Genomic DNA, 24,852 nt, shown 5'->3' with positions numbered 1-24,852 from the left:
AGGGGAGGTGGTGCCTGGTGGGCTGATGGGACATTCCTGTCTCCTCCTCAGGTTTTGGTGTGGTTCCCAGGGGGTGCCTTCAAGACTGCCTCAGCCTCCATCTTCGATGGGTCCTCCCTGGCTGCCTATGAGGACATGCTGGTTGTGATCGTCCGGTACTGGCTGGGAATATTTGGCTTCTTCACGTGAGTCTCTCCAAATGATCGACATCCCAGATCCCCAAGGGGCAGCAGTGCAGTAGCCATAGACAGTGCCCAGCAACCTAAGAAGGAGTGAGCCTTCCGGGACATTGAACAAAACTGGCCCTAGTTCCTTAGGTAATTTTTGCTGCTGTAGCAGCTAAATCCCCAAATTTTGGTGGCTTAACACAATAAAAATCTCTTTCTCACTTGAGTAAAGTTTAATTGAGCATCCCTGATCAGCAGACATTCTTCCCCATGGTCAGCCAGGGATCTGGCTCTTTACATCTTGAGCTCTGATGTGGATTCTCTAACTCAGTCACATGGCCACATCCAGTTGCAAGCGAGCTGGGGCAATGTAGCCCCGCTGCGTGCCCTGGAAGACAGGACACTGTTTGTGTGAGCAGTTGGTAGTGTCTACCTGAGCCTCACCCCAAGGCTTCTCAAATGCTCACCTGAGAATCATCACTCCATCACAGTGGCTTCCCTCCTCCAATCATGCCTAACATGTATTGGGTTATCGATGAACCAGGCATGCATTATTTCAACTCATCCTCAAAATAATCCTTCAAGGAAGGTTCTCTGTTGTTATTTTCATTTCACAGCTGGAAAATAGAGGCCCAGAGAAGCCAAGCAACTTCCCAGGGGTCACAAAACAGAGCTAGGTCTCTTGACCACTTCTATTATCCTGCCTAAAACATGGCAGGAGAAGTCCTGACCAGGGACCAATGTAAGCAAAGAGAAGTGAGAGGTGGGGCCAGGATTATGCTTGAGGGTCACTGTCACATACTATGGGAAAGTCAGCAATGATTCAAATATGCATCCTGCCCTGCAGAGGCTCCTGACTATGGGGGACATAATGCAGGGACAAAAATATCCACATTACCAAGGACATGGTTAATTCTCCAAGAATGAGAGGCCATGGGGCTGCAGAAACAGAGGAATGAGTTGCAAGGGATCGGGGAGGCTTCAGAAGGGTGGCATTGGAGTTGCACCTGAAGGGTGTGGTTGGGTTTGAGGAGAAGGGGTTGAGAGAATGTGTGCTCGGCAAAGGTTGCTACCTGTGCAAAGGCTAGGAAGTTGGAAGGGAGGTAGCAACACATGGGGATGAAGCAATACTTCTGCAAACTGCACTGGGCCTGTAGCCCTGGAGGGTGGCTCTGGGAGTGCTGTGCAGCAGGACAGGCTGACGGGGTGCCCTGACCAGAGCAATTACACTTCTAGCTGCTCTATACATTAGGATTCTGCATAAGATTCCTTTGGTAAGAACGTTTTCAACAATTGTTTATCATATCTGGTTTGAGCATAGGTAGATGAAGCTGCAGCAGGAGATGGATGTAGAAAGGCAAGGACAGGCCTGACAGGGAAAGACCTTGAATGCCAGGTCGTAAATGGAGTTTGGGCTTTATCCAATACAGATTGAGGGACCAGGAGTACCTTTCTCAGAGTAGTGTACCAGGAACCTCACTCCAGAGAAGAACAGAGGCTGAGCCAGGGGTGTCCAGCTGCAGATAGGGAGCCCCAATGGGAGGCACCGTCTTGATGCGGGCCACGGGGCGGTTGAACCACAAAAGCAATAGCTAACATGTATATAACAGGTGTATATGACATGCTTATTGTCTGCCTGGCACTGTCCATCTTCACAACCATGTGGAGTGGGCACTATCCCCATTTTAGACGTGAGAACCATTGAGGCACAGCAGGTTAAGTGACTTGCCCAAGGTCACCCAGATGCTAAGTGGCCAGGCTGTGAATCCTGTGTTCGAGGCTGAGATAGTAACCACTAAGGTATAATGCTTCTCAGGATAAAGAGATGGAGAAACGGGGACCAGGGTGGGCGCCACAGTAAAATGGAGGTAAAATTGGCGGGGCCTGACTCTTAATCAGAGGCAGGGGACTGGGAGAGAGAAGGTGGAGGCAGAGCCAGCTCAGTGGTCATGGACAGAGGAGGGAACCCAGGGGAAGGAGCAGTCTGGGGAATGGAGTAGAATGTGCCCTGGGATGACTTGCATTGATGGTGTGCACTGCATGCATGCTTTCGGTCTAGACATTTCTTTGGTTCCGTGGGATTTCCACTTGTTTCATTTGTTCTCCCATTAATTCCATCCCAGGAAACATGCAATTGTGCAGGAGCAGCAGCATGGGGGCGTCGTATCCCAAATCTGCAGCTTTCTAGCTCTTGGGCAAGGGGGTTTAACCTCTTAGTGCCTGAATTAAAGTCTATGTATCCATTCGTCTCCTGACAGCATGCTCACAGGTTTAGTGGAAGGGAGTTGGCATGAGCTGCTGCTGTGGAGAAAAGCAGCCTCTGCCCAAACACTTCCCAGCAGAGAGGGAGCAGGGGGTGGTGGGATAAACATCCCAGTCTCTCTCTAGCCCATCCTCACAGCACACAGCTGAGGCCTGGGTGATGCCATGTCTGACTAAATTTGTATTTTTACTAGAGACGGGATTACACTATGTTGGTCAGGCTGGTCTCCAACTCCTGATCTCCTGATCCGTCCACCCCGACCTCCCAAAGTGCTAGGATTATACGCATAAGCCACCACGCCCGGCCTCTTTTTTTTCTTTTTCTTTTTATTTTGAGACGGAGTTTTGCTCCTTGCCCCGGCTGGAGTGCAATGGTGCGATCTCAGCTCACTGCAATCTCCACCTCTGCAGGAGAGCAGGAATCTTCAGTGATCCACGGGCAGATCTGCAGCCACTGTGGGCACCTGTTCTTCCCATGACCTTTGTGCCCGGGTCTCAGCAGGTGCTGAAATCGCACCATTGCACTCCAGCCTGGGGGACAGGAGCGAAACTCCATCTCAAAATTAAAAGGATGAAAATTTTGGAAACATATGGAATAAACCAAATGGATTTCTAGCTCAACTAAATCGTAATTATACAGTGTCTATTTTTTGCAAGAAACCGGATATTTCATGTCCACAATCAGGGCCACAGTCCCAGCTCTCTTGTGGGTGTTTCCTAAGCAAATTGAAGAACACAGGCATACAAGTATACAAGTGCATTAAATTAATAAACCTTTTTCTTTTCTTTTTTTTTTTTTTTGAGATGGAGATTTGCACTGTCACCCAGGCTGGAGTGCAGTGGCGAGAACTCGGGTCACTGCAAGCTTCGCCTCCCGAGTTCACGCCATTCTCGTGCCTCAGGCTCCAGAGTAGCTGGGACTACAGGCGCCCGCCACCACGCCCGGCTAATTTTTTGTAGTTTTAGTAGAGACGGGGTTTCGCTATGTTGGCCAGGCTGGTCTCCAACTCCTGACCTCGTGATCCGCCCGCCTCCGCCTCCCAAAGTGCCACCGCGCCCGGCCTTTCTTTTTAAGACAGAGTCTCCGCCAGGCGCAGTGTCTCACGCCTTTAATCCCAGCACTTTGGGAGGCCGAGGCGGGCTGATCACGAGGTCAGGAGATCGAGACCATCCTGGTTTAACACGGTGAAACCCCGTCTCTACTAAAAATACAAAGAATTAGCCGGGTGTGGTGGCGGGCGCCTGTAGTCCCAGCTACTCCAGAGGCTGAGGCAGGAGAATGGCATGAACCCGGTAGGCGGAGCTTGCGGTGAGCCGAGATCAGGCCACTGGAATCCAGCCTGGGCGACAGAGGGAGGCTCTGTCTCAAAAAAAAGAGTCTGGCTCTGTTGCCCAGGCTGGAGTGCAGTGGCGTGATCTCGGCGCATCACAATCCCTGCCCCGCCCCCGGGTTCAAGTGATTCTCCTGTCTCAGCCACCCGAGTAGCTGGGACTACAGGCGCGTGCCACCATGTCTGACTAAATTTGTATTTTTACTAGAGACGGGGTTTCACTGTGTTGGCCAGGCTGGTCTCCAACTCCTGATCTCCTGATCCATCCGCCCCGACCTTCCAAAGTGCTAGGATTATAGGCATAAGCCACCACGCCCGGCCTTTTTTTTCTTTTTCTTTTTCTTTTATTTTGAGGCGGAGTTTTGCTCTTGTTGCCCCGGCTGGAGTGCAATGGTGCGATCTCAGCTCACTGCAATCTCCACCTCTGCAGGAGAGCAGGAATCTTCAGTGATCCACAGGCAGATCTGCAGCCATTGTGGGCACCTGTTCTTCCCGTGACCTTTGTGCCCACGTCTCCCCTTCCAGTACTTATTGCATGCCCCCCCCACATCCGCCTCCCGCCATTGGCAGGAAGTGCCTTGTGCGGATACCTTGCTGCGCTTATTAATCCGTTAAGGTCACTCGTCACTGACGCCATTATGCGCACATGCATAAGGCACGTTGCCCGGCAACAGAAGAAACTGCTGGCTTAGCCTTTGGCCGAGTTGGCAGCTCGACGAGGACGCTCAGAGTCCAGCTCTCCACAGTTCAAGCATCTGACGGTCCCCCCCTGCTCCCAGGAGCGGTTACCTGGGCACTCTGTGCCCCTCATTCCTGTCGGGGCCCAGGCTGAGGACCTGCTAGTAGGGCTCAGTTGCCTGGAGTCTGTTCAGCCCATCCCCCAGTTCACTTTGCTTGTGGGATCTCCCCGTTGCTCCTGCCCCTGGACTGAGTGGCAGGCCATCCTACAAGCACCCGGATACTTGGCATCAGTGGTGTCAAGACAACTCTAAGAAGGTTTTCTGTGATCCTGCAAGACCTGTGTTCCTTCCTGGTGATCCTGCCTTCAATTTGATTGCACAGGTACCACAGCAAGCCAGTGCTGTGTGCGCCGAATTCCAGGGTGTCCTCCAGCTCAGCCACTGCACTGAGCACAAGGACTCTCTGTGGGGCCCAGGAGCAGATAGTCACCCCTTTGGGGCCCACAAGACCCGGCTGTCCCCAGACTTGTGGCCAGGGAAGATAGTGTTGAGGGCCCTCAAGGAGAGCGGGACAGGGATGGCCGAGCAGGACAAGGACCCTAGAGTCCAAGAGAATCCTGATGATCAGAGAAGGGTCCCCGAGGTCACCGGGGATGCACGGTCTGCATTTCGGCCCCTGCGGGACAATGGAGGCCTCTCTCCCTTTGTGCCCAGGCCTGGGCCTCTGCAGAGAGACCTCCATGCCCAGAGGTCAGAAGTCAGATATAACCAGAGATCCCAGACCTCCTGGATGAGCTCGTGCCCGAAACGAAATGCCATCTCGAGCTCCTACAGCTCTACGGGAGGCCTCCCAGGGCTAAAGCAGAGAAGGGGGCCAGCCTCATCACACTGCCAGCTGACCCTCAGTTCCTCAAAGACAGTGAGTGAGGACGGACCTCAGGCTGTCTCTTCGGGTCACACCCAGTGTGAAAAGACGGCAGATATAGCACCAGGGCAGACACTGGCCCTCAGGAATGGCTCCCCCAGATCCCAGGCCTCTAGGCCCTGTAAACGCAAGCTTCCCCTGTCGCCACACAGGTGAGGGGATCCTCTGATGCTGCCACCTCCCTTAGAGCTGGGGTTCCGGGTCACTGCCGAAGACCTGGACCTGGAGAAGGAGGCGGCATTCCAGCGCATCAACAGTGCACTGCAGGTTGAGACCAAGGCCATCTCGGACTGTAGACCCTCACGGCCTTCCCACACTTTGTCCTCACTTGCAACAGGGGCTTCTGGTCTGCCTGCTGTCTCTAAACCACACAGTATGGATGCACAGCAGGAGAGACACAGGTCCCAAGACTGCCTGGGCCCAGTGGCCCCCCCCAGCTTCTGCTGCAGAGGTCCCCTCTACAGCTCCTGTGTCTGGGAAGAAGGAGAGACCACCAGGCCCCCTGTTCTCCTCCTCAGATCCCCTTCCTGCCACCTCTTCCCACTCCCGGGACTCAGCCCGGGTCACCTCGCTGATTCCTGCCCCCTTCCCAGCTGCAAGCATGGATGCGGGCATCAGAAGAACAAGGCCTGGCACTTCTGCTGCTGCAGCTGCCGCAGCAGCCCCTCCCCCCTCCACATTGAACCCCACGTCGGGGTCACTACTGAATGGAGTGGATGGAGGCCCTTCACATTTCTGGGCCTCAGCCACAGCTGCAGCAGGTGCCTATAGGTCAGAAGTCACATAAAACCAGAGATCCCAGACCTCCTGGATGAGCTCGTGCCCCTAACGAAATGCCATCTTCAGCTCCTACAGCTCTACGGGAGGCCTCCTGGGGCTAAAGTGGAGGAGGGGGCCAGCTTCATCCCACTGCCAGCTGACCCTCAGTTCCTCAAAGACAGTGAGTGAGGACGGACCTCAGGCTGTCTCTTCGGGTCACACCCAGTGTGAAAAGAAGGCAGATATAGCACCAGGGCAGACACTCGTCCCCAGGAATGGCTCCCCCAGATCCCAGGCCTCTAGGCCCCGTAGACGCAAGTTTCCCCTGCTGCCACGCAGGCGAGGGGAGCCTTTGATGCTGCCACCTCCCTTAGAGCTGGGGTTCCGGGTCACTGCTGAAGACCTGGACCTGGAGAAGGAGGCGGCATTCCAGCGCATCAACAGTGAACTGCGGGTTGAGGCCAAGGCCATCTCGGACTGCAGACCCTCACGGCCTTCCCACACTTTGTCCTTACTTGCAACAGGGGCTTCTGGTCTGCCTGCTGTCTCTAAAGCACCCAGTATGGATGCACAGCAGGAGAGACACAAGTCCCAAGACCGCCTGGGCCCAGTGGCCACCCTAGCTTCTGCTGCAGAGGCCCCCTCTACAGCTCCCGTGTTTGGGACGGAGCACAGACTACCAGGCCCCCTCCCGTTCTCCTCCTCAGATCCCCCTCCTACCACCTTTTTCTACTTCTGGTACTTCTGGTACTCAGCCCAGGTCATCTGGCCGATTCCTGCCCCCTTCCCAGCTGCAAGCATGGACGGAAGCATGAGAAGCCCAAGGCCTGGCACTTCAGCAGCCAGTTCCAGCCCTCCAGCTGCACCCACGGAAATTCGGAGTAGAGAGTGGGATCCACGTCTGCATTCCATCAGAAGAAAACCTTTTAAGAGAAAGGCCCAAAAGAAATAGGGCATGAGGGGGCCTGAACACCCAGGGGGCCCCCCAGGCAGAGCACTTCCATGTTGACCACGGGACCTGGCACGGGGAGCAACTCTGTTGGGTGGCACTTCTGTCTTTACTTTCCATCACATCCCTGGGGGACCATTTAAGCTGATGTCTGCAATTGCAAGTCGGGGATCCAGTGCCACTGCAAACAAGGCACGCTTCACGTGCAAGTCTGGGCCGGCCTCTGACCCTAGCAACTCCACTTCCCGCGTGGGCACAGCAAGGAGGAACCTGGCTTCTAAGGCTCCCTCATGTGCTGTCAGGAGTTCTGCTGGACACAGGTCCAATGCACCATCCTCCAGCTCATCCTTCTCCACGTTGGGCTTTTGAGCCCGTCATAAATTCCTAGAGTGAGGTCCAGAAGAGTTGTGTCTAGGTTTCCTTCCAATATTTTTGTAGTTTCGTATCTTGACATTCACATTTAAGTCTTGAATCTATCTCGAGGTGATTTTTCTATATGCTGAGAGATAAAGGTCCGGGTTCATTCTTCTGCATGTGGCTATCCAACCCTCCCAGTACCATTCATTGAAGAGGGTGTCCTTTCCCCAGTGTGTGTTTCTGTCGGCTCTGTCAAAGATCAATTGGCTGTGAATATGTGTCTGTCTTTCTGGGTTCTCTCATCTGTCCCATTGATCTAAGTGTCTAGTTTTATGCTAGGATTATACTATTTTGGTTACTATGCACTTGTCAAAAATTTTGTAGTCTAATTTGCAGTGAAATGGGATGCCTCTAGTTTTGTTGTTTTTGCTGAGCATGACTTTGGGTCTTTGAGCTCTTTTTTGGTTCTTTTTTATGAATTTTAGGACTTTCCAGTTCCGTGAGTGATGACATTGGTATTTTGGTAGGGGTTGTATTGAATCTCTAGACTGCTTCGGGCAGTATGGTCATTTTAATGCTATGAATTCCTTCCGTGAGCATGAAATGATTGTCCATTTCTTTCTGTCCTCTTAAACATTTTCATCAGCGTTTTGTAGTTTTCCTTGTAGAAATCTTTCACCTCCTTGGTAAAGTTTCTTCTGTGGTATACATCTTTCCATGTTGTTGCTATTGTAAATGGGATTGCCTTCTTAATTTCTTTCCCAACCAGACCATTATTGGTGTATAGAAATGCTGCTGATTTTTTTTGTTGTTGTTGTTGATTCTGTATCCTGCAAATTACTGTATTATTTATCAAGTCTAGGGGTTTTCTGGTGGAGCCTTGACATGTTTCTAGATCGAAGATCACATCTTCATCAGCCAAGGATAATTCGATGTCCTCTTTTCCAGTGTGGATGCCTTTTATTGTTTTCTCTTGCCTGATTGTGTGATGTCGAATAGGAGTGGTGAGAACGGGCATCCTCGTCTTGTTCCTGTTTACAGAGGAAATGCTTTCAACTTTTCCCCATTCTGTAATAGGTTAGCTATGGCTTTGTCGTATCAGCTTTTATTATTTTCAGTTATGTTGTTTTGTTTGTTTGTGTTTTTTGAGACAGAGTCTCACTCTTGCCACCCAGGGTGGAGTGCAATGTTGTGATCTTGGCTCACTGCTACCTCCGCCTCCTGGGTTGAAGCGATTCTCCTGCCTCAGCCTCCCAAGTAGCTGGGATTACAGGTGCCCACCACCACGCCCGGCTAATTTTTGTACTTTTAGTAGAGATAGGGTTTCACCATGTTGGCCAGGCTAGTCTCGAACTCCTGACCTCAGGTGATCCACGCACCTCAGCCTCCCAAAGTGCTGGGATTACACGCATGAGCCACTGCGTGTAGCCCTGCCATTTTAAGGTATGTTTCTTCTCTACCTAGTTTGTTACTTTTTTCAAGACATGGTCTCACTCTGTCTTTCATGTTGGAATACAGTGGCACGATCATAGCTGCAGCTTTGAACTCCTGGGCTGAAGCCACTTCAGCCTTCTGAGTAGCTGAGACTACCAGTGCATGTCACCAGAGCTGGCTAGTTTTTATTTTTTTGTAGAGATCTATGTTCCTCAGGTTGGCCTTGAACTGTTGACCTCAATTGACCCTCCCAGCTCAGCCTCCCAAAAGCACTGGGTTGACAAGCATGAGCCACCGCCTGGCCCAGAGTCACATTTTAACATCACATCCTCACTGCCGGGCTCAAGTTTTGGCAGTGACTGAGAACCCTAAGGGAAAGTTTCTGGTCAGGCTTAGCCCAGTCTGTGCATAAGAAGGGAATGGAAAAATGGCCTGTGGATGGTTCTTTTGGAGAACTGGCCAGACAAGCAGTGAGATGCCATTTCCTGGAATACAGGGCCGTGTGATGTCCCGCCCAGCTGTCAGGTCCAGGGCCCTTGGCACCATCTAGTTTGGGAGCTCATCCAGAAGTGGCCTCATTTACCCAAAGCAGCTGGTCTCCCTTCCAATCTGGTCCCATTTGAGAGATGCAACTGGGCCCTGTCTTCCAGGAAACCATTTCAGTGCCTGTCTTTCTTCCTGCACTGGCTGGCCTCTCTGAACTGTGAGAACTTGGGTTATGCAAGGCTCTGCCTGTCAACTGAGCATCATGAAGCAGCTCTCTTCTGTTCCAGTGAGGCCGACCAGACTCCAACACCCCTGCCCTGGGTCTGACCATTCTCCCCTTCACCCAGAAGTGACCTCCAACCCGATGCTGTGCCCTGTCTTCTGGCAGCTGCTCTGGGGAAGGGCATTTTGGCCCCAAGGGCTTAGCATGTCATTTTCTGTTTGTCTTTCCAGAGCTATTTGGGACAGCCCACGCGTTAGTCCATGTACTGCTTCTTTGGAAGGCAGTTGGGGCTTTCTTTCAGGGGTGGGTATAAAAGTTCTTGTGGCCGGGTGCAGTGGCTCATGCCTGTAATCCCAGCACTTTGGGAGGCCAAGACGGTCGGATCATGAGGCCAGGAGATCGAGACTATCCTGGCTAATGCGGTGAAACCCCATCTCCACTAAAAATACAAAAAAATTAGCTGGGCATGGTGGCAGGTGCCTGTAGTCCCAGCTACTCAGGAGGCTGAGGCAGGAGAACGGCATAAACCCAGGAGGCAGAGCTTGCAGTGAGCCGAGATCGCGCCACTGCACTCCAGCCTGGGTGACAGAGAGAGACTCCGTCTCAAAAAAAAAAAAAAAAAAAATGAGAAAGAAAAAAAAGTTCTTTTGACATTTGTGTATGAAATCAGCCTTCACTACATGGATAGGACCAGCATGCTTCTGCAGCACGACTCTGCAATCTTACTACATTTTTTTTTTATTTTGTATTTTATTTATTCCTTCTGAGACAGAGTCTCACTCTGTCACCCAGGCTGAAGTGCAGTGGCGAGATCTTGGCTCACTGCAACCTCCACCTCCTGGGTTCAAGCAATTCTCCTGTCTCAGCCTCCCAAGTAGCTGGGACTACAGGCACATGTCAAAACGCCCGGCTAATTTTTGTATTTTTAGTAGAGATGGAGTTTTGCCATATTGGTCAGGCTGGTCTCAAACTCCTGACCTCAGGTGATTGACCTGTCTTAGCCTCCCAAAGTGCTAGGATTACAGGTGTACATTTATTTATTTATTTGAGACGGAGTATTGCTCTGTATTTATTAATAATTAAGAACACAGAAGAGGCAAGAAATCTGTGACAGATATGAAAGGCAAAAGTAATCAGACTGGGAGAAATAACTGTATACGGAGGCCAAAAATGGAAAAAGATGGCATAACTCTTTTTTTTTTTTTTTTTTTTTTGAGGCTCTGTCACCCAGGCTAGAGTGCAGTTGTGCCATCACAGATCACGGCAACTCTACCTCCCAGGCTCAGGTGATCCTCCCACCTCAGCCTCCCCAGTAGCTAGGACTACAAGCACACGCCACCATACCCAGCTAATTTTTGTATTTTTTGTAGAGACGGGGTTTCACCACATTGGGCATGTTGCCCAAGCTGGTCTTGAACTCCTAGGCTCCAGTGATCCGCCCACCTTGGCCTCCCAAAGTGCTGGGATTACAGGCGTGCACCATCGCACCTGGCTGGGGTAACTTTTTTCCCCAACATTAATTCCTTTCCCTAGTTCTGTAAGTGGTACCGCATCCTTATCTAAATCAGGAATCCTTACAAAAGAGAAAGTCTGTTCATGTTTGAAAGATAAAAGAAGAAAAATTCCTCTCTGGATTACTGTAATGAGTAGACAGAATAATCTGAGGTAAAGACAAGTGAATTGATACACGGAAATCAAACAGTCTTAGGAAAGTAACTAGAGGAGGTAAAGGTAGAGCAGATGAACTGAAGAATAAGGATGTTGTTATAGGCTGAACTGTGCCCCCGCAAAACACACAAAATTAATATGTTGAAGCCCTAACCCCAAAACCTCAAATGTGACTGCACCTGGAGACAGGATAATGAAGTTAAAGAGGTAATTAAGGTAAGATGAAGTCATTAGGGTGGGCCCTAATCCAACGCGACTGGTGTTCTTGTAAGAGGAGGAGATGAGGACACACACACAGAGGGACGAACCAGTGAAGACACAGAGAAGGCAGCCATCTGCAAGACAAAAAAGATATCTCAGGAGAAAGTAAATCTGCTAACACCCCCATCTCAGTCTGGCCTCCAGATTTGAGAAAATAAATTTCTGTGGTTTAAGCCATCCAGTCTGTGGTATTTTGTTATGACATCCCCAGCAAAATAAAATAAACGTACAAAGCCATACTGGGGCAGCTAATCCAGAGAGGTGATAACTGAATCCTGAGGTCAGGTAGCATCAGTCAGCAAGAAACTAAGTATACAAACACATGGAATCTCTCCCAGTACAATTCTAAAGGCAGGAAACAGGAAGACATGCAAATGGCAAGAGTATTTAATTTCCTTCCTACCACATAAGCTACAATGTTAAATGTGGTGATGACCCCAGGCTTGGGAGTAAAGACCTTGCCTCACCACCGGCCTTGTGGCCTTGTCAAAATAGATCCCCAATAAATATTTACTGAGCAAATGAATGCATGGCCTTGGCCAAGACACTTAAGCTTTCTCATCTCTAAAATGAAGATACTAGTTCTCACAGGGCTACAGTGAGGATAAAATGAAATCATGCCTGTAAATCACAAAGCAAAGACTTCAATATTCCTTCTTGTTAATCACACCTATTATCATTAACAGGGGGGCCCAATCTGAAATGGAAGGAAGAATCTGCATAAAGCCAAAGCAAAAATGAAGACAGTAGGTAATCCTGGCCTAGAAAAGTCTAATACACACAAGAGGGGCTAAGAGCCTAAATTACGATGACAGAAAAGGATCTGATGTAATTTTTACAATTTGCCTTCATAAGCTTTATTACAAACACTTGATCTTATGTTTACTAGAAGTTTTAAAGTTCTTTTTCTATAAATGTAAGAAGTAAAATATGAGAGCATTACTCCTTGGACTGTAGGATAAATTAATTTATCAACTCCATCGAATCTAGAAACAAATACCTGTTACTGAATGAAGAAAGATGGCAGAATTAGAATGAATGGATCTAGGCACTGATCATCAGAGGCTTCTAACATCATTTGAAGAGGGACAATCAGAAACTATGTGTTTCCTGATGGGTGGACACACCACCACCTATGAAGGAGTCTTGTATTTTGGTTGTTTTGTTTTCAAAATAGGGGGACAGGGGACCTGAATCTGTCCCATAAGGCTCCAATGCCATTTACAATAAATACAGAGAATAAAGGGTGATGGGCAAAAACATCATGGAGATATTGCGATATAAAAAATCCACATACTCAGAACTCTACAGCTCATATGACCAGCTTCCACAAAAATTAAACTACAAGAATCAGGATAAACCCATAGATTTTAAAAAAGAAGATTTAAGAGAGACATCAGCCAATTATATATGGACCTACATGAGTCCTGGTCCAAATATAAAAATAGACAGTAAATAAAACAAAAATATTTATAAGACTGTTAGAAATTTAAATACTTATTGAATAAGTTATGATTTAAGGAATGATTATCAGTTATTTCAAGGACTGATAATGGTATTATGATTATATTTTTAAAACAATCCTTCTCTGGCCGGGTGCGGTGGCTCATGCCTGTAATACCAGCACTTTGGGAGGCTGAGGCGGGCGGATCACGAGGTCAGGAGATCGAGACCATCCTTGCTAACACGGTGAAACTCTGTCTCTACTAAAAATACAAAAAAACTAGGTGGGCTTGGTGATGGGCACCTGTAGTCCTAGCTACTTGGGAGGCTGAGGCAGGAGAATGGCATCAACCCAGGAGGCGAAGCTTGCAGTTAGCCGAGATCGTGCCATTGCACTCCAGTCTGGGTGACAGAGCAAGACGCCATCTCAAAAAAAAAAAAAAAATCCTTCTCCTAGGCCCGGTGTGGTGGCTCATGCCTGTAATCCCAACACTTTGGGAGGCCGAGGCACGCAGATCATGAGGTCAGGAGTTCGAGACCAGCCTGACCAACATGGTGAAACCCCATCTTTACTAAAAATACAAAAATTAGCCAGGCATGGTGGCGCATGCCTGTAATCCCAGCTACTCAGGAGGCTGAGGCAGGAGAATCACTTGAACCTGGGAGGCGAAGGTTGTGGTGAGCCAAGATCGGGCCATTGCACTTCAGCCTGTGTGACTAAGACTCCGTCTCAAAAAAAAAAAAAAAAGAATCTTTCTCTTTCCAAGATAATAAAGTATTTATGGATGAAATGATATGATGTGCAGAATCTGCTTCAAAATAATGAGGGAACAGTGGGTATCAGGAGTTACAACTGGCTGTGAGTTGATAACGGTGATGAGCGTATTGGGTTGAAATATCAATCCATCTACTTTTGTATGTCTAAAATTTCCTATAATTAGATGGAACACTGTAAACACCAATGCATCCTGCCTATTCAAACAAAAAAGCAGTTGAAGTCTCAGACTGAATGTCACCAATACCTGTGCTAATCTTGGATTTGTTCTCCACGGTGGTCATGGCAGGGGCAGATGCTGAAGGTGCTGCAGATGGGCAGGTGCTTTTCTTTCCTTTAACACCATTAGTCACCGTTACCCCTCCGGCCATTCCAGCTAAAAGGTCATCACTGCTCTTGGTCTAGAAGCAACAGAAAATAAAAACAAATTTACTAGATCAAGCAAGATTAGATATTTTGGGACTCAACAAAGCTCATGACTTTTATACTAAGTTCAAGAGCCCTATTACCAAAACTATCTGACAGGTAGTAAGCAGCACACCATACTGTGCTACAGAAACAGAACTTCTTTATAGGTTTATAAACAATCACTTACTTCTTTTTAAAATAATAAAATCGTACATGTAATCAAAGACTTTATGGAAGCCTGCTATGTGTCCACATATGCCAGATTCAGATGATGGGGGATAGCACATGATATCTTGGGAAAGTCCTATAATGCCACAGGAAGTGTCATCTTGCAATTTCTAGAAAGAAATATCATTGAGAGTCAAATAATCTTCACTGCTCTAAAGTGATTCCATGATGAGGCCAGTATCTAAAAGAATTTATTCTGAAATTTATCTTTTTTACCTTATAATTCTGTAGTAATCAAATTTTAGTCACAATTGAAAGGAGATATTTTCTAAAACATGCATAATATATTAATAAAAAACTAGAGACTTTACAGTTTGAGAAAGGGTTCTGCTGTCTAAATGATCGTTATTACGTGAGAAAGACCATCTGCACTATTTATATTTTATAAAGGCAATTTAAAAACCATGAGCCTTAAAAAAACACTATGGATAATAAATCGGCTGTAAATTTATTATTCTAAAAAGTAGTGAAGAAACGTTTTTACTTCTCCTAGAAATGAAGGGAACACAGAGCAGTTAAAGATATGTGGGGGAAAAAAAGAGAAAAACTACTTTTTAACAAAAGAACCCAAAAGTTTTCTCTCTTTGGCATGAGTTAGCCAACTGATTTACACTATCTTCTATCTGGAACCATGCCCTCTCTCGGATAATCAAACTGAATTCATTTCTACTAGTTAAGATACTTCATAAGTAACTAATCTCTAAAGTGTCTTCCAGTTCTAAATGTCAGTGACTCCATATGGAGCATATTTCTGTTATTCAATTATCAAAGTTCTAATACAGTACCATTAGGTTAAAAAGAGGCAGAAAAGGCTGGGCACAGTGTCTCATGCCTGTAATCTTAGCATTCTGGGAGGCCGAGGTGGATCACTTGAGCCCAGGAGTTCAACACCAGCCTGGGCAACATAGGGAGATTCCATTTCTACAAAAAATTTAAAAACTAATTACCTGGGCAAAGTGGCACATGCCTGTAGTCCCAGTTATTGGGAAGGTTGAAGTGAGAGGATCGCTTGAGCCCAGGAGGTCAAAGCTGCACTGAGCTGTGATCACGCCACTGTACTCCAGCCTAGGCAACAGAGTGAGACCCTGTCCCCACCCGCCGCCCAAAAAAAGAGGCAGAAAAAGGAATAAATATTTTCAATGAATTAAACAGAATTCAACTCTGGTAATTAAGGGCTGTTACATTATGAAATCTAGAATACATAAAAAGAGAGGGAAATACTGCATTAATTTCAAGGACTGTTCATATTCTTTTTTTTTTTTTTTTTTTGAGACAAAGTCTCACTCTGTCACTGAGGCTGGAGTGCACTGGCATGATCTCGGCTCACTGCAATCTCCACCTCCCGGGTACAAGTGATTCTCCCACTTCAGCCTCCTGAGTTGCTAGGACTACAGGCATGCGCCACCACGCTCAGCTAATTTTTATATTCTTAGTAGAGATGGGGTATTGCCACGTTGGCCAAGCTGGTCTCGAACTCCTGGCCTTCAAGTGATCTGCCCACCTCGGCCTCCCAAACTGCTGGGATTACAAGTGTGAGCCACCATGCCTGGGCCTGTTCATACTTTTAAGACTTGTTTCTGTTCACAAAAACTGGCCATCAACTATGATGCCGAAGTCACACAATGAAAGTCATGCCACTTTCCTGCCAATTTGTCCCTCCTCTATTAGCCAGTAAATAAACTCAACACATTCTTATATTTTCAGTCTTCTTTTGTATCCTGCTAATAAAAGTAAAATTATCTTTGAACTCATCTTTCTTCCTCCATAAGTTAAATTCTTCCATTTGATAATAATTACATTGAAAACCACCCTACATTGTCATGTCAAAGTGGACTACTCATCACACTTCTCTGGTTACAAGTTGCCTTTGGCTAATGACAAAGTTAAATATACATAAGGGCACCAAATCATAAACTTTGCACTTATAATAATTAAGACAGTACAGCGCTGGAACAAGAATAAACTAGTGAAACAGAGTCCATAAGGAAACTGCATATTTATAGACACTTGATTTATAACCAAGGCAGCAAGGGAGAAAACAAGAGTTTTGCAGAAAATGGTGCTAGGTCAAGTGCATACACCAAGGGGGCAAAAATAAATGCTGAGACCTATTTCACACCATATCAAACATAAAGTCCAAGGTTTTCTAACTATGATTTTAAATCTAAAATTGTAAAACAAAGATTTGATCGATGTGACTACATAAAAATTAAAATCTTAAAAATAAAAAATCCTTTTAATTAAAAAAACGTTAAAATGTTTTGTACGACCAAAAAACCATCATAAATAGAATTTTAAAACATAAAAAACTGGGAAAGTCTATTTGCAATATCTCACAAACAAATGGTTAAGGTCCCTAACACAGAATGCTTTAAAATTGAGGGGGAAAAGACGAAAAAAAGACAGAAAAATGAACAAAATGAATGAATCACACCATCAGTTTACACACACACACACACACACAGAGAGAGAGAGAGAGAGAATGATGATCAACCTAACTCATAATGAGAGAAATGCAAATTAAGCAGCACTTGTCACTTGACAGATTGGTACACATGCTCTTTTGGGAGGAATATGGGGAAACAGGCACTCTCCTTAGTTGCTGACGGGATGCACCTTGACATAAGCCTTATGAAAGGAATCATGCAATATCTAACAAAGTTACACATGTATTTACCTTCTCCCCAGCAACTTCACTTCTAGGAATTTAACCTGAAGATACACCTCCAATAATACAAAAATACATATGCACATGGCTAATTATTCACTGCAGCATTGTTTTTTATTGCAAAATACTGGTACGCCTTAAATGCCTATATATACGCAGGAAAGCATATGAAGTACACTTTAGTGAATACAATGAGGTATTAAACAGCAACAAAAAATAAGAAAGACTGCTACCAATTGGTATGGAGAGAGATTTCTAGAGTACATTAAGTGAAAAGATTAACAGAGTGCAAAAGAATATATTTTGCCACCTTGTGTAAAAAAGGAAGTAAAAAATGTGTATTTGCTCATTTATGCAAAAAGAAACATGAGAAGAATAAACAAAAACTAAATTGCCTGTTAACCTCTGGGATGGGTGGGAACTGCGTAAGAGGGAACAGGGGAGGGGAGGGGCACTTTTCTGAACATATCTTCTCATATAGTTCTGACTCGTGGAGCCATGTTAGTGTTTCATATGCGGAAAATAAACAAATAAATAAAATTTAAATAAAGATAGGAGAAACCTAAAATGGAATAGGATAGGAACAAACACACTAACCGTATTTCAAATGAACAACACGACCCAAGTATTTTTTCAACACGGTAGTATTTTGACCATAAATCCTCAAACTCTCAAGCCAAAGACAAAAGTATGCAAATATTGAACTTCAGGCCGGTCCCAGTGGCTCACGCCTGTAATCCCAGCACTTTGGGAGGACGAGGTGGGTAGATCATGAGGTCAGGAGTTCAAGACCAGCCTGGCCAACACAGTGAAACCCCATCTCTACTAAAAATACAAAAAATTAGCCGGGCATGGTGGCACATGCCTGTAATCCCAGCTACTTGGAAGGCTGAGGCATGAAAATCGCTTGAACCCAGGAGGCAGAGGTTGCACTGAGCCGAGATGGTGCCACAGCCTGGGCGACAGGGCGAGACTCCGTCTCCAAAAAAATAAAAATTAAAATTAAAAAAACCCAAAAAACAAAAGAAAAGAAAACTATAGAGACTCTAGCAAGCAAAGAGGTAGTCCTCCATCACTGGGAGGCCCAAGCAGAACAGCCTATGAAGGAGGGGGCATAGCAGAGCTTTACCTTGAACACCTCAACTCATCAGGTGTCTTGATCTGTTGAGTTAGCACACAAAATGAAGTGGCAACATCTGCTGGCTTAACACTCAGGGATTACTACCTTCCTTGCGTGCCATTTGGAAACAGATATTTTTGTTTGTTTGTTTGTTTGTTTTGAAATGGGGTCTCACTCTGTCACCCAGGTTGGAGCACAGTGGTGCAATCACAACTCACTGCAGCCTCAATCTGCTAGACTCAAGGGATCCTCCCACCTCAGCCTCCTGAGTAGCTGGGATCACAGGCGAGTGCCACCATGCCTAATTTTTTTTTTTTTTTTAAATTTTTAGTAGAGATGAGGTCTCACTATGTTGCCCAGGATGGTCTTGAACTCCTGGTCTTGAACTCGAAGCAGTCCTCCCTCCTTGGCCTCCCAAAGTGCTGGGATTACAGGTGTGAGCCACTACACCCAGCCTGGAAGTAAAAAAATGAATCTCTGTAACTGAAGTCCCAAATAGGAAACCCTGAGCTTTTGAGGATACATAATTTTTTCATCTCCTCCAATTTAAAGTGGCAAATGAGGATGGTCATGGTGGCTCTGGCCTGTAATCCCAGCACTTTGGGAGGCCAAGGTCAGGAGTTCGAAACCAGCCTGGTCAACATGGTGAAACCCCCATCTCTACCAAAAAATTTAAAAATTAGCTGGGTGTGGTGGCGCTTGCCTGTGATCCCAGCTACTCAGGAGGCTGAGGCAGGTGAATCACTTGAACCTAGGAGGCAGAGGCTGCAGTGAGCCGAGATTGTGCCACTGAACTCCAGCCTGGGCAACAGAGTGAGATTCCATCTCAAAAAATAAATAAATAAAGTGGCAAATGAGAGAGGAAGCAGGTTTTGGAAGTGTGTAGATGCCTCAAAGGTCAGCATTTGATCTTACTGCCTATGAGTTCCCAGTAAAAGCAAAACATGTGAAAGGACTCTGAGGCACAAAAATACAGTTGGATGGTCCTGGGCAGGCAAGAGGAAAGTTGAGTAAATGTGTGTCTAAAACGTGCATTTCTAGGCTGGGCACAGTGGCTTACACATATAATCCTAGCACTTTAGGAGACCGAGGCAGGAGAATCACTTGAGCCCAGGAGTGTGAGATCAGCTTGGGCAACATAGTGAGACCCTGTCTCTACAAAAATAAAAATTAGCTGTGGTGATGAGTACCTGTAGTCCCAACTACTCAGGATGCTGAGGCAGGAAAATCACTTGAGCTCAGGAGGTGGAGGCTGCAGTGAGCTGTGATTGCACCATTGTTGCCCTCCAGCCTGGGCAACAGAGCAAGATGTGTTTCTAAAATAATAATAATAATAATAATAATAATAATATAATAAAATGTGCATTTCTAACTTCATTTCAAAGTTAAGGCCAGGTGCAGTGGCTCATGCCTGTAATCCCAGCATTTGGGAGGCCGAGGCAAGAGGATCACTTGAGCCCGGGAATTTGAGACCAGCCTGTGCAAAATAGTGAGACCCTGTCTCTAAATAAAAATAAAATAAAAAGTAAACAAAGTCAAATTTTTTTAAAAAATGGGAACAAAGGCCGGGCACAGTGGCTCATGCCTATAATCCTAGCACTTTGGGAGGCTGAGGCTGGTGGATCATGAGGTCAGGAGTGCAAGACCAGCCTGGCCAAGATGGTGAAACCCCGTCTCTACTAAAAATACAAAAAATTAGCCAGACGTGATGGCACGTGCCTATAATCCCAGCTACTGCAGAGGCTGAGGCAGAGAATAGCTTAAACCTGGAGGGGCAGAGGTTGCAGTGAGCCGAGATCATGCCACTGCACTCCAGCCTGGGCAACAGAGTGAGACTCCGTCTCAAAAAAAAAAAAAAAACAGAACAGAAACGTTTAACTGCATACCTCTAGGCCTAACAGAGTAGGGGTTAGCACAGGCGCAACCAGGTTGCATATCTATATACAATCTGCCCTGGCAGGAAGGACATCCTTTTCTTCCAGGCTTAACCACTCTAGGTGACCCAGATTATTTTAAATTATAGTGTCAACAATTTAAAGCAGGTTTTACTGTAAGGCACAATCTCAATAATCAATAGGGCAATATAATAAACACATAAAAGCTCAGGGAGAAAACAAGACTCTTGAATGGGCCTGGAAGTTTTGCCATGTCCCCCAAAGTACGCTCAGTTGCATCCTTCAGAACCTTTCATCACATACACATATACCTCCCTCATCCTTTTGTGAAGAGTGTCTATTAATCACTAATTAAGAGGATTTAGAGAAAATTTATAAACGGACAAACTTTGCTACCAAGGACTGACACATTTACTTTTCTAGCTCATCAGTTTATGTCCTAGAAAAACTCCAGATCCACATTGACCAGCTGTTTCCTATTTTTCATTTTACGATGGTGTTTCCACTTTCACCGGCAAAGTGAGTAATAGTAATACCGACTACAGTAATTTAAGTAAGCCATTTAGAGTAATTTTGTCTTTAGTACTTTATTTACACTAAGAAAGCTGCCAACGATTCAAGCTGCACTCACTGGTGAAACCCTATGCTATATATGTAATTAATTTATTTCCTCAATTCTTACCTTCCTCCACCCCCTCCATTGGAAAATAAACTCTTAAGAATGCAAAAGCTTTCGTGTGTTTTTGTTCAATACTTAGAGCAGTGCCTGGTATCTAACAGTCAATATCTGCTAACTTTGATGAATGAATGGTATATTTATATTATGCAATATTACTATGCAGCCATGAAACACAACGAGTTAGAGGGTTACCAGCTAATTTAATGGAATTTCCAGAAGTATGAAGTCAAGAAAACAAGAAGAAAACTGTCAAAAATATCATCCCGCTTTTTTTTCCCTTGAAATGGAGTCTTCCTCTGACACCCAGGCTACAGTATAGTGCTGCCATCATGACTCACTGCAACCTCAGACTTCTGGGCTCAGGGAATCCTTCCACCTCAGCCTCCCAAGTAGCTGGGACTACAGGTGTGTGCCACAACGCCCAGCTAATTTACTTTAAATTATTTTTTGTAGAGACAGGGTCTCCCTATGTTGCCCAGGCTGGTCTCAAACTACTAGGCTCAAGAGATCCTCCCACCTCAACTTCCCAAAGTGTTGGGATTACAGGTGTGAGCCACTGTGCCCAGCCTAATCCCACTTTTTAAAAAGTATACCCCCAAATCCATACACTGGTGAGGAAGTGGAGAACGTGGAATCCTCATACACAGAATGTAAAATGGTACAGCTCTGGAAAACATTTTAGCAGTTTCTCAAAATGTTTAACATAGCTACTACACGACCCAGCAATTCAACTCCCAGATATACACCTAAGAGAACTGAAAGGATATGTCCACACAAAAATTTGCAGAGGAACTTGTACACACTTGTTCACAGTAGCATTATTCATAATAGCCCAAAGTGGCAAAAATGCTAATATTCATCAACTGATGGACAAATAAAGTATGAACTATCATTCAGCCATATAAGAAATGAAGTGCTAATACATGCTACAACAGGGATAGACCTTGATAACATTTTGCTAAATGAAAAAAGCCAAACAAAAGGTCACATGTTGTATGATTCCATTTACATAAAAATACCTAGACTAGGCAAATCCATAGAGACACAAAGATCAGTGACTGCCCAGAGCCAGAGGGAGTGGTGAATGTGAAATGACTACTAATGAGTACAGACTTCTTTTTGAGGTATTGAACATGTTATGGAATCAGATGGTGGTGATCAATGCATAACTTTGTGAATATACCAAAAACCACATGAAAGGTACACTTTAAAAGCCTGAATTTTAAGGTATGTGAATTATATCTCCATAAACCTACGATTTTGTTAATATACGCTTATTTGCAAATGAATACATGGATAATGAGGAATAATATGAAAGGTTAATGACAACCTTGGTGATAGGGTACAGGAGACTGGGAGAGGAAGATGTGTTGAGGTAGAAGATGACAAAAAATAAAAGACTAAAACAATAATCCAGGGCCAGAGGCCATGAGTTGGGAGATGGAGCAAGACGAATTGTACAAAGAAACGAGCATAAATCATAAAAAGGAGGGAACTAGGGTTGAAAAATCCAGCAAGTAGTTTGTAATGGGGGAGACGAAGCAAACCTAAGTAACTGCAGTGATTCAACGGAATTTGCAGAAAATGCAGAAGGGCGAGAAAAACAATGAAAAGATGGATCAGAAGATTTAAAATTGGCTCTACCCCACCAAAGTTTTAAAAAGCAAGCAAGAAGAAAATTCAGTTGCTCCTGGGCAAGAATTCTTGGGCCCAGTGGGGTAGAACCAAACCATGATAAGGAGACACCAGTGTTTTGTAAGCAAGAGAATATATTAAAGAGAGAAAAGGGGCATTTATTGGGAGAAAAGGTCTCACTGTGATTGTTCTGGAATAAAGTAGCCCCATCAGACTGCCTCAGGAACTCATGGTGGAAGAGGTGCCACTGGAAAATGGCTTAGTCGGGATCTTCCCCAAGAACACTAGAAGAGAGAGAGGAAGAATAGAACAGCTTTAAATTTTAGCAGATATTTCTTTTTCTTACTTAAAATAAACGTTATTGACCTAATATTTTTGAGACTGGGCTCTTGCAATGCTGCCCAAGCTGAACTCAAACTCCTAGGCTCAAGAGATTCTCCCACTTCAGCCTCCTGAAAAGCTGGCACTACAGGTGTGCACCACTGGGCCCAGTATAATGGCAATTTCTTGACAAATCTTGACAATGCCACCAGTATGTTTTTCTTTAGAGACAGAGTCTCTCTTTGTAGCCCAGGCTGGAGAACAGTGGTGTGATCCTAGCTCACTGCAGCCTCAAACACCTGGACTCAGGAGATCCCCCTGCCTCAGCCTCTCAAGTAGCTGAGACTACAGGTGCACACCACCACACCTGGCTAATTTTATTTTATTTTTTTATTATACTTTAAGTTCTAGGGTACATATACCTGACTAATTATAAAATGTTTATTTGTACAGACAGGGTCTCGTTATGTTGCCCAGGCTGGTCTCGAACTCTCGGCCTCAAGCAATCCTCTCCTCTTCACCTCCCAAAGCCCTGAAATATGCCCACATCCAGCCTGCCACCAGTTTCTTTGCATACTTCTTTCCTAGGCTTGACCAAGACCTTTACTTTCTTCTGTGTACAGCTCAGCATTAAAAAAAAAAAAAAAAGTTTAGGCTGGGCACAATGGGTCACGCCTGTAATCCCAACACTTAGGGTGGCCAAGGCGGGAGGTTTGCTTGAACCCAGGAGTTCCACACCAGCCTAGGCAAGATGGCAAGACCACATCTCTCCAAAACAATTTTTGTAAAATTAGCCAGGTGTGCTGGTGCGGGCCTGCAGTCTCAGGTAGTGAGAAGACTAAGGCAAGAGGAACGCTTGAACCCAGGAGTTCAAGGCTACGGTGAGTTGTGATCACCTCTCCAGCCTGGGTGATAGGGTGAGACCCAGTCTCTGAAAACAATTAAAAATTTAAAAAGTTGAATAATGAGTCTTCTTTTTAGAGGCAATGCATTTTTCCTCTTTAACTTTTTGTTTTCCTTAGGCTATATGCACAATAGACAAAGTTGAAATTTAATCTTAATCTCTTAAACCCTTACTGTCCAAACACATCAAACTCAAAAAAAAAAAAACAAAAAAAAAAAACAAAAAAAGGTGAAAGGTGTACAAGAGAAAAAAGGGAAGTAATCTGTGCCAAATGTACATTCCTTCCACAATTTGGGACAAAAATGATGCCTACCTGGTCTCTGGGTGCCAAAATAAGACATCAGAGACACTCCCCTCCTTCAAGAAATAAAATTGGAATCAGACTACTAAGATACAATTAAACAGACTTTGAAAGTTGGTATGCACTACTGGGAGGTGTCTCACAGCTGGCAGGGTCAATTGCAACTAGAATAAAGGCTCCTAAGGGCAGAAACTAAGTGGCTCACTTCCTCTGTAACACTGCCGTGCCCAGCACTGTACCAGCACCCCAGCAGAGTCAACAACTTTCCATCAAGCCACACACTTACGGTCTCATCATCCAGTGGAGGCCGCAGACGAGACATAGTGTGCCAAATCCCAAACGCACAGGGTGCCAGACAAGTTTGCAGGAGGCAGGAGGACTAGGGAAGCCTTCCAGGCAAGGTGATGCCTGAGCTGAGTTGTTTTTCTTTTGAGTTTGGAACATTAATTTAATCAGAGGAAAACAAGGGACATGAAAAGGGCAAGGAAATAAGAAAATGAGCTGAGTTTTGAAGGCAATCATCAGATGAAGTGAGAGAAGAATATTCCAGCAGAGGGAGACAAGGAGACTGCAGAGATTTTAAGGGGCCAAGAGCTGTTCGGTGCAGCTCAGTGAAGCACCTAAACAGAGGTGAGGGAAGGAGAACAGGGGTCAAAGCCCAGTATTGAAGTGTTCTGGATACCAAGCTAAGGAGACCTTATTAGGAAGGTAGTGGGGCTGTTGAAGGGTTTAAATGGGAGAGTGATTTTGAACAGATTAATAGTTTGGAAAGATACAGGCAGAAGTAAACCTCTGGATTTAACCAAAAAATAAAGGACAGAACCACAATGAAGATGTTGGAAAAAATCAGGAAAAACACTGTTAAAAGATATTCACTCTCTTCTCTTATTTACAGATTTCCTTTATGGAATTACCAAATTATTCTTTGAAAATAGAGAACTCAGAAGTGGCTGAGAGCAGTCAGTCAGTCAGT

The 24,852-nt window shown here is 45.5% G+C and overlaps 1 protein-coding gene and 1 pseudogene across 2 annotated transcripts in view; one reads left to right on the top strand and one right to left on the bottom strand.

The window, feature by feature from the left end:
• Window positions 1–24,852, bottom strand: part of LOC134761150 (uncharacterized) — a 34,853-nt gene that overhangs the window by 6,225 nt on the left and 3,776 nt on the right. Inside the window, exons 2-4 of one of the 2 annotated variants that reach the window (XR_010139427.1) lie at window positions 22,534–22,637; window positions 13,968–14,121; window positions 10,632–11,576 (exon numbers count right to left, since the gene is read on the bottom strand). The gene's annotated coding sequence lies outside the window, so the exon portion shown is untranslated. Of the gene's footprint in view, window positions 1–10,631; window positions 11,577–13,967; window positions 14,122–22,533; window positions 22,638–24,852 lie in introns of those variants that run through there. The other variant, XM_063722758.1, reaches the window with a different exon arrangement.
• Window positions 5,534–10,003, top strand: LOC134761227 (putative POM121-like protein 1-like; annotated as a pseudogene).

Source organism: Pongo abelii, chromosome 23 (genome assembly GCF_028885655.2).
Source record: "Pongo abelii isolate AG06213 chromosome 23, NHGRI_mPonAbe1-v2.0_pri, whole genome shotgun sequence".
NCBI lineage: Eukaryota > Metazoa > Chordata > Mammalia > Primates > Hominidae > Pongo > Pongo abelii.
The sequence above is the reverse complement of the archived record's forward strand: the minus strand, read 5'-3'. Positions and strand labels throughout refer to the sequence as shown.